The sequence below is a fragment of the Castanea sativa genome, chromosome 6 (assembly GCF_040712315.1).
Source record: "Castanea sativa cultivar Marrone di Chiusa Pesio chromosome 6, ASM4071231v1".
In the NCBI taxonomy this organism is placed as follows: Eukaryota; Viridiplantae; Streptophyta; class Magnoliopsida; order Fagales; family Fagaceae; genus Castanea; species Castanea sativa.
In genome coordinates, this window is record NC_134018.1 from 5417934 (window position 1) to 5426656 (window position 8723).

At 35.8% G+C, this 8723-nt stretch overlaps 1 pseudogene; it reads left to right on the top strand.

Moving 5' to 3' along the window:
* The first annotated feature begins 316 nt into the window (after positions 1–316).
* On the top strand, positions 317–8211 carry LOC142639329 (ABC transporter C family member 3-like; annotated as a pseudogene).
* Positions 8212–8723: the final 512 nt, after the last annotated feature.

The window sequence follows — 8723 nt, forward strand, 5'->3', positions numbered from 1 at the left end:
CTCATAATCTGCCGAATCAAAAATATGATAAAAATTATGGCACAAAAGGCCTAGTGGAACGACTAAAAAGATTTTTTTTTTTTCTTCAAATTATTATTATATAGCACTGACATGCTGCCGATTTTCGAGGCTACCATCCAACACATTAGTCTTGCTCTGCACGGTACACTTTTTAATTTTCCTACAATATGTCCAAGGAAAACCACCTTTTCTGTATCTTTATTCTCTACCAGTCACATTTTTGCTTTTGGCCACTTCTGTTCTGTTCTATATATATGATGACGAAAAATATTAAGCCAATGCAAAGTCCATCAATGTCTTGCACACCCATCTTCTCCTGCAGAAACTGAAACATCCCACAAAAGCAGCACAAAATAATGGAACTTGTTGACTCTTCAAACCACGGTATGTCAATCTTGTTCTCACACTACTACTCTTCACTCATGTACTCAGGTACTGATTTTCTCTTTAAACCCGTTTTCCTACGTGGGTTTTCTGGTTCTTTACACCTGGTATTGTTATTTGTGTTGTTTATCTCATGGGTGTGCAACAAATTCAAGGTGGCTCATAGTGAAGGTTCAAATGAAAGGTTTAATAACAGCAAGAGCTTGTGCTATAAACCGGCTCAAATTTGTTGTTTGGGTGTTTATGTGTTTAGTCTAGTGTTGTGCTTATTGAGTTACTTTTATTGGTATAGAAATGGTTGGTCTTATGAAGGGTTAGTGACCCTTTTGGATTTAGCGCTAAGAACACTTGCTTGGGGTACACTTTGTGTTTACCTGCGTACCCAGTTGTTTAATTCAGTTGAGTCAAAGTACCCTTTTTTATTGAGAATTTGGTGGGGTTTCTATCTCTGCATCTCTTGTTATTGCCTTGTCATTGATGTTGTTCTATATAAAAAACATGTTAGTTTACCAGTTCAAAATTTAGTATCCGATATTGTCTCTGTTGTTTCGGGTTTGTTTTTCTGTTATGTGGGTTTTTTTGGGAAGAATGAAGGTGAAGATACTCTTCTTGAAGAACCTCTTTTGAATGGGGATTCTAGTAACGAAAATGTAACCCCTTATTTGAATGCTGGATTTTTCAGCATTCTTACTTTTTCATGGATGGGTCCTTTAATTACAATTGGCAATAAGAAGACATTAGAGCTTGAGGATGTTCCTCAACTTGGTCCTAGTGATAGTGTATTTGGGGCCTTTCCAAATTTTAAAAATAAGCTTGAGGCAGAGTGTGGTACAAGTAATGGGGTGACCACACTGAAGCTGACATAGGCGCTAGTCTTCTTGGTTTGGAAAGAGGTTCTCTTGACAGCCTTCCTTGCGATTATGAACACATTGGCTTCCTATGTCGGACCAGATTTTATTGATACTTTTGTTCAATACCTCAATGGGCGACAGAGCTACAAAAATGAGGGCTATGTTCTGGTTTCAGTGTTCTTTGCTGCAAAACTTGTGGAATGCCTCGCACAGAGGCACTGGACCTTTAGGTTGCAGCAAGTTGGAATTAGAGTCCGATTAGTATTGATCTTAATGATATATGATAAGGTCTAACCCTTTCATGCCAGTCAAAGCAGGGCCACACTAGTGGGGACATCATCAATTTCATGACTGTTGATGCTGATAGAATTGGTGATTTCAGTTGGTATATGCATGAGACATGGATGGTTCTTGTTCAAATTGTTATTGCATTGTTAATTTTGTATAGAAATGTTGGGCTTGCTTCAATTGCGGCTTTGGTTGCAACCGTATTGGTGATGTTGGCTAATGTTCCTTTGGGCAAATTACAAGAGAAGTTTCAGGGCAAGATAATGGAATCAAAAGACAAAAGGATGAAGGCAACATCTGAGATTTTAAGGAACATGATGATTCTAAAGCTTCAGGGATGGGAGATGAAGTTTCTGGCTAAAATCATGGAGATCAGAAAGACCGAGGCAGGGTGGCTGAAAAAGTATGTTTACACAAGAACCTAGTGGATTTTGAACTAATGACCTTACCCTCCTGCTGTTTTAATGTTAGAATGAACTCCCATTTGAGCAGGACCTCAGTGATTGTTTTGTACATTAATTTATTGATTTACACACTTGAAGATTGGTTCTTGTGTGTGAGTTGAGGTACTTCAAAATCTATGCAATAGCATTTCCCTATGTTTGTTTTGTATTCTGTGGTGGTTGCCTAAGTTCTTTTAAATCATAGCCACTTCTATATGGCAGGAATGTTTGCTGGGACTTTTGGATTCAAAAACAGTTGTATATGTTACTCATCAAGTGGAGTTCTTACCTGCTGCTGATCTTATCTTGGTGAGCTATTCAAATTTAGTTTCCTTCCAGCCTTTAATTTATGATCTTAACTTGGATGGAATGTTCCCCTCTTTTCTTTTTGGGAGTTTAACTTATAAGTTGTTGTTAGGTGATGAAAGATGGTAGGATTACTCAAGCTGGAAAGTATAATGATATTCTCAATTCAGGAACTGATTTTATGGAACTTGTGGGAGCGCATAAAAAAGCTTTGTCAGGACTTGATTCCACCGAGGCCTGGTTAGTTTCTGGAAGTACACACAAGGAAGCTGGAAATCTGGATAGCACTAATTGTAAAGAAGATGATGTAGTCAGTTCAAAAGGACAGATTATCCAAGAAGAAGAGAGGGAGAAAGGTGGAGTCGGGATTTCAGTCTATTGGAAATTTATTACTATGGCATATGGAGGAACTCTTGTGCCAATTATGTTGCTGGCACAAGTTCTCTTTCAGACCCTTCAAATTGGAAGCGATTATTGGATGGCTTGGGCAACTCCTGTCTCAGAGGATGTGAAACCTTCAGTTGATAGCTCTACCCTAATGATTGTTTATGTTGCTTTGGCCATTGGAAGTTCTTTTTGTGTCCTTGTGAGATCCATGCTTATTAGAACAGTTGGATACAGTACTGCCAAACAACTCTTCAGCAAGATGCACTTCTGCATTTTCCATGCCCCAATGTCATTTTTTGATGCCACTCCAAGTGGTCGAATCCTAAGCAGAGTAAGTGGGAAAATGCTCGTGATTCTTCTTTGTTGGGTGCTTCACACTTAGTTTCCAATATTTTATATATCATTGTTCTTAAGTTTAAGTAATGCTGCCGCTTCTTCTTACCCTCTCTCTCTCTCCCCAGCACACACACACAGACATTAACATTCTTTCAGATAAATATAACAGCTTTTAATATTTTGACTAAATTAACAGTATGTTTCCTTGTAGGCTTCTACTGACCAAAGTGCAGTGGATTTTTCTATTCTAAATGAAATGGGGGCAATTGCCTTCTTAATTATCCGGCTTCTTGGAATTATTGCTGTAATGTCTCAGACTGCATGGCAGGTTTTCATCATTTTTATCCCAGTTATTGCAGCCTGTATCTGGTATCAGGTATACCTTTCTCAAAATATTGTCTTATGAATTCTGCTGAAAAATGGCCTAATCACATATCTCAGACGACATAAATGACATTACCATGTTATCATGCTACAATATTTTTTATTTATTTTTATCTTCATTTTGTGCTTTTCATGTGATATAAGCTCTTGTAGATTAAATGTAACAACTGTATGCAGACACTTGCTGTCATTTTTATATAAAATTTCTCGAAGTTGCTAGATAAATAATAACTTGTTGTAGAATGTGTTTTGTTAAGATAGATGTTGCCAAGTTGCTAGATTGTAGTGTATTTTGCTGTGCCCTTTTTACACTTTAATTTTCAGAATTTTCTTTGTTAGAACTATGGAAAATCTACTAATTACAAGCATCTATCAAGCCCAACTCCTGTTGTAATATTACAGTGTATTGTTGTCATTTTTTCTTTTGAAGAGATTTGTTCACACAAACTTGTAATCATGCAGCAATATTACATACCTTCTGCACGAGAACTATCAAGATTGGTTGGAGTGTGCAAAGCTCCAGTGATACAACATTTTACTGAAACAATTTCAGGCGCAACAACCATCAGGAGCTTTGATGAAGAATCAAGATTTGGGGACACAAATATGAAACTGGCAGATGCAATTCTCGGCCTAGATTCAATATTGCTGGTGCAATGGAGTGGTTGTGCTTCCGCTTAGATATGTTATCTTCCGTAACATTTGCATTCTCCTTGCTCTTCTTGATCTCTATTCCAGGGGGAGTCATTGATCCAGGTTAGTAATTCCCATCTAGTGTCTTACTGTCTGTTTGTAACTGTTTTTAAGGTAATGATGTGATTGTGGGGGTGTGATTACCTTTCACAGGCATTGATGGCCTTTCTTAAGACCCTTTTTCTTGTGATTTGGCTTCAAGTTCAAAAGGATGTGGTTCATTATTGACTCAATAGAATAGAATGGAATAGAATCGAATACATTTAGGCAAATGGAAAGGAATGGAAAAGAAAGTAAAGAAATGAAATTAAGTAACTTTGTTTGGAAGTTTTAAAATAAAGGAATGGAAGGTAAGTAATTTTATTTGAGAGTAATATTGAGGGAAATGAATGGAATCATTTAATCATAGTATTACTAATAGACCCTTGTTTCAAAATAAGGGCTAAATACATAAGGGTATTTTGGGAGTTCTAGTAAAAATTTCATTAAACCCCATTCCATTCACTCCAACTTCTCTCAATTTTCGGGGGAATGTAAAATTGAGGTTCTGAGGTAATAAAAAAGAATGAGTGGTCCCTTCTACCCATTTCATTCCCTCCCACTAAAACTTTTAAACAATGGAATGAACTTTTCATTTTCCATCTCCCAAACAAGTGAAATGAAGGAAAATTCTAAAATTATTCTTTTAATTCATTTCCATTCTATTCTTTTCCCTCCTTCCAAACATCCTGTGAGACTACTGAATTATAATACATCAATTATCGAAAAAGATGTAAAGTAACAAGTAAATTGATGGAAAGCAGCAAGTTGCAATTGAACTGAGGATTTGAAAAATCTACCAAATAACAAGTTTTCTGTAAGGCTAAGGGATTCAAAAATCTACCAGGCTACAAAGCTACCAATCTACCACTAGAAGTATGAGAAACAATAAACCACTATTACACAAGATTTGAAGGATTTTATTCCACTACGAACTACAGATTTTCCACGAGTCTAATAATGCATCATAAATGATAGAGTAATGATTACAAGCAGACTACTTGCTTGCATTAATGCCTTACACTGATTTCTAAACTAGAAATACAGGAAATAAGATAACAAGTGAGACATGTCTTCAATGAGTGAGTCCTGCCCTTTCTTCATGAGAGTCCCTCCTTTTATTAAGAAAAAGTTGTAGTTATTTCCAGCCAGTAACTACCCTACAAAGCAAGGGAGTAGTTTATTCACTTCTTAGTGACTACCTTTCTTTTTCTCCATGTCTTCTACTTGAGTGACAAGTGGCTTCAAGTCTTCTATGTAATTAACTGATGCAGGGAACCAAGATTTTATGTTTTAATTTGCAATTGATATTGTTTTTTTAATTTGAATTTTGAATTTGGTTATTAATGTTGAGGGTTTTTAGGGATTTAAATTAGATATTTTCCATATTGGTGTAATCCCTAAAACCCTATTTAACTAGTAGTCTTGTAATGGTGAAACACAGTTGAATTGGAATAAGAATATGATTATTATGATTAGAGAAAAGTCTCCTCCCTTGTTTCTCTATGTTTGGTGGTGATGCCAAACGCCCCTACGTGGTGATGCTTAGGGTTTGCAGGCAGGTTCTAGGTGGTGCAGCTTGGGGTTTGTTCTGTTGTTACTTTTTTTACTCTTTTATTTCCTGTTTTCTATTGTGTGCTGCATTCTTGACAAGTGACATTTATTTCAACATGTAACAAAAATAGGGAGGCAATTTTTTCCTACCAATTAATCACAACTCAAGATAACAAGTAACTAGTCACCACATAGCATAATTGTCAATCACACATGGCGTAAGTAAAAAACTTACCCACCGCATAGTTGCCAACTTACATGTTTATCTTTCCTAAGATTACAAGTGGCTTTATACCAACTTAAATTACAAGTGGCTTTATGCCAACTTGATATTATTTTTATGTTACGAACAGAGTCCTTGCTATTGATTTTTTTTATTTTTATAAACTTCAATATTTATTCAAGAAAGCAACCAACAATCCACCTTACAAGCTGACTCGATAACAACTGGTAGATTGTATTTATCATAACAGAAAGACTGACAAGACTCAAGAAATAACCTGGCAGTAACATGGGCTATAGTGTCACACTTTCTCTTGACCCAATAGAAAGAACAACAGGAAAAAAGGCTCAGCAAAACATAAAGTTACTCATCAAACAATAGTTTCTAATTGTTTTTTTTTTTCTTTACTTTCCTTTTTCCTGAAGGCATCGCGGGCTTATCTGTGGCATATGGACTTACTCTAAACATATTGCAAATGAGGGTAATATAATTTCTTTGCCAAATGGAGAACAAAATTATATCAGTAGAAAGAATGTTTCAATACACTTGTATCCCAAGCGAGCCAACTCTTGTGATAGAAGAAACTCAGCCAGATCGTTATTGGCCATCGCATGGAGAAATTGATTTTCGAGATCTTCAAGTCAGTTCTTAGCTATTTATCACCAAATAAAATCGTACTATGTATAGGTTCACTCATGATCATGTTTTTTTGAGATGTATATCAACTAATGCTAATCGTGCAATGCAGGTACGGTATGCCCCACACATGCCACTTGTATTACGTGGCCTCACATGTACTTTCCCTGGAGAAATGAAAACTGGCATTGTAGGGCGAACAGGTAGTGGTAAATCAACTCTCATACAAACGCTTTTTCGGATTGTTGAACCTACTGCCGGTCAGATAATGATAGATGGCATCAACATCTCCGTGCTTGGACTACATGATTTGTGATCTAGACTAAGCATTATCTCTCAGGATCCAACCATGTTTGAGGCGACTGTAAGAAGCAATCTGGATCCACTTGAAGAGTACACAGATGAACAAATTTGGGAGGTAGATTTGTTTCTTATTTGGTAAATGAAAGAATATCTTTTTATTACATTTTCCTCATAAACCAGGCATGCACTATTTTTCGGATTTGTAGTCAATATATAAGTTTTAGTTATAATTTTTCCCCTTAAATTGTTTTAGGCTCTGGAGAAGTGTCAACTTGGAGATGAAGTTAGAAAGAAAGAAGGAAAACTGGATTCTATAGGTTTGTCTTTTGCAGCTTCTTATGTAAAATATTTTAGAGTTATGTTGTGGAAACATATTGCTTATATTCTTATGGACGATGCAGTTAGTGAGAATGGAGAAAATTGGAGTGTGGGTCAGAGGCAGCTAGTCTGCCTTGGCCGTGTGCTGCTTAAGAAAAGTAAGGTATTGGTGCTTGATGAAGCTACTGCATCGGTTGATACAGCTACAGATAACCTGATTCAGCAGACCCTCAGACAACATTTTTCCAACTGTACAGTCATTACCATTGCACATCGAATAACTTCCGTTCTTGATAGTGACATGGTTCTGCTACTAAACAATGGTTAGTATGACCATACGATTTTAAATTACTCCTATAGCCTGTCTGTTTAGTTCTTTCATAGTAAGAATGACTTCATTGTAATCCTATTGTGAGATAGAAAGAAATGTGTGAAAGGGTTAGATCATTCTAGAAACCAAATCCTTTAAAACTATAAAGGATTCCTTAAATTAACAACAAAGACTGGAATCCACCTAAAGAGAGACAAAAAACTAACTTACTACTATTGATAAAATATGATTTCAATTGTCGTTCTATAGATTACAGCATATTTAAATGCTTCCTAAAACTTATTTTCCTAGTAAGAACATTTCTACAGAAATTCTAAATCATGCATTTCATGATAGGGCTCTAATTTAACTAGAAAAACCTTAAAAATTACCTAAAATCAGGAAATAAAACCCAACTAATAAAACTTTGAAAATTACATAAAAATTTCAAAAAATTAAGAAATCATAAAAATGGACTCTATATTTTGTCTTAGAAGCTCTTCTTAATCTTTGTGTAGGGCTTATTGAGGAACATGATTCTCCAACAAGATTGCTTGAAAACAAATCATCATCTTTTGCTCAACTTGTAGCAGAGTACACTGTGAGGGCAAATTCGAGCTTTGGGAAGTAAAGTTGCAAAGATTATTTGTGCTCTATTTGACTCTGGCAAATTTGTTGAGAATGACTCAAAATAATTGGTTCTATGGTCTTGTTTGAACTGTGAGAAGGATATCAATGGGATTTAGGTGACCTAGCTAGTTAGTGGTTACTTTAGTATATTACAGATAGAAGATTGTATGATAATGGTCATTGACAAGAGTAACTAAGTCGTAACTTTTATGGTTGAAATGACACTCCGTGTTTTTGGCATATTCTACCAACAAAGATTTGTCCAGCTCGTTTAAGCTTAAGAGAATATATCTTTTATTTCTATTCTTTCGCTTAGTATTTATCTTGTTGAATTGTCAAAGTACTCTTAGTTAAGGTATCATCAAACCCACTTAAGTGAGTTTTATCTCTCAGGATAGAAATATTACTTAAGGAAGTGAGCTTTAGGAACTGGATTGATTGGCATGGTTGAGTCTTTACACTCTGATTTGATACACACACTCAAAAATTGGTGAAAAAAAGAAACAACGAAGGAGATTTATAGGCACTAACCCTGTATCTCACCTCAATACTTATGTCTCGGTTTTGTTTTTGTTAGTTAGATATCTCCACAAATGTTTGGGACATCCTACTGAGCT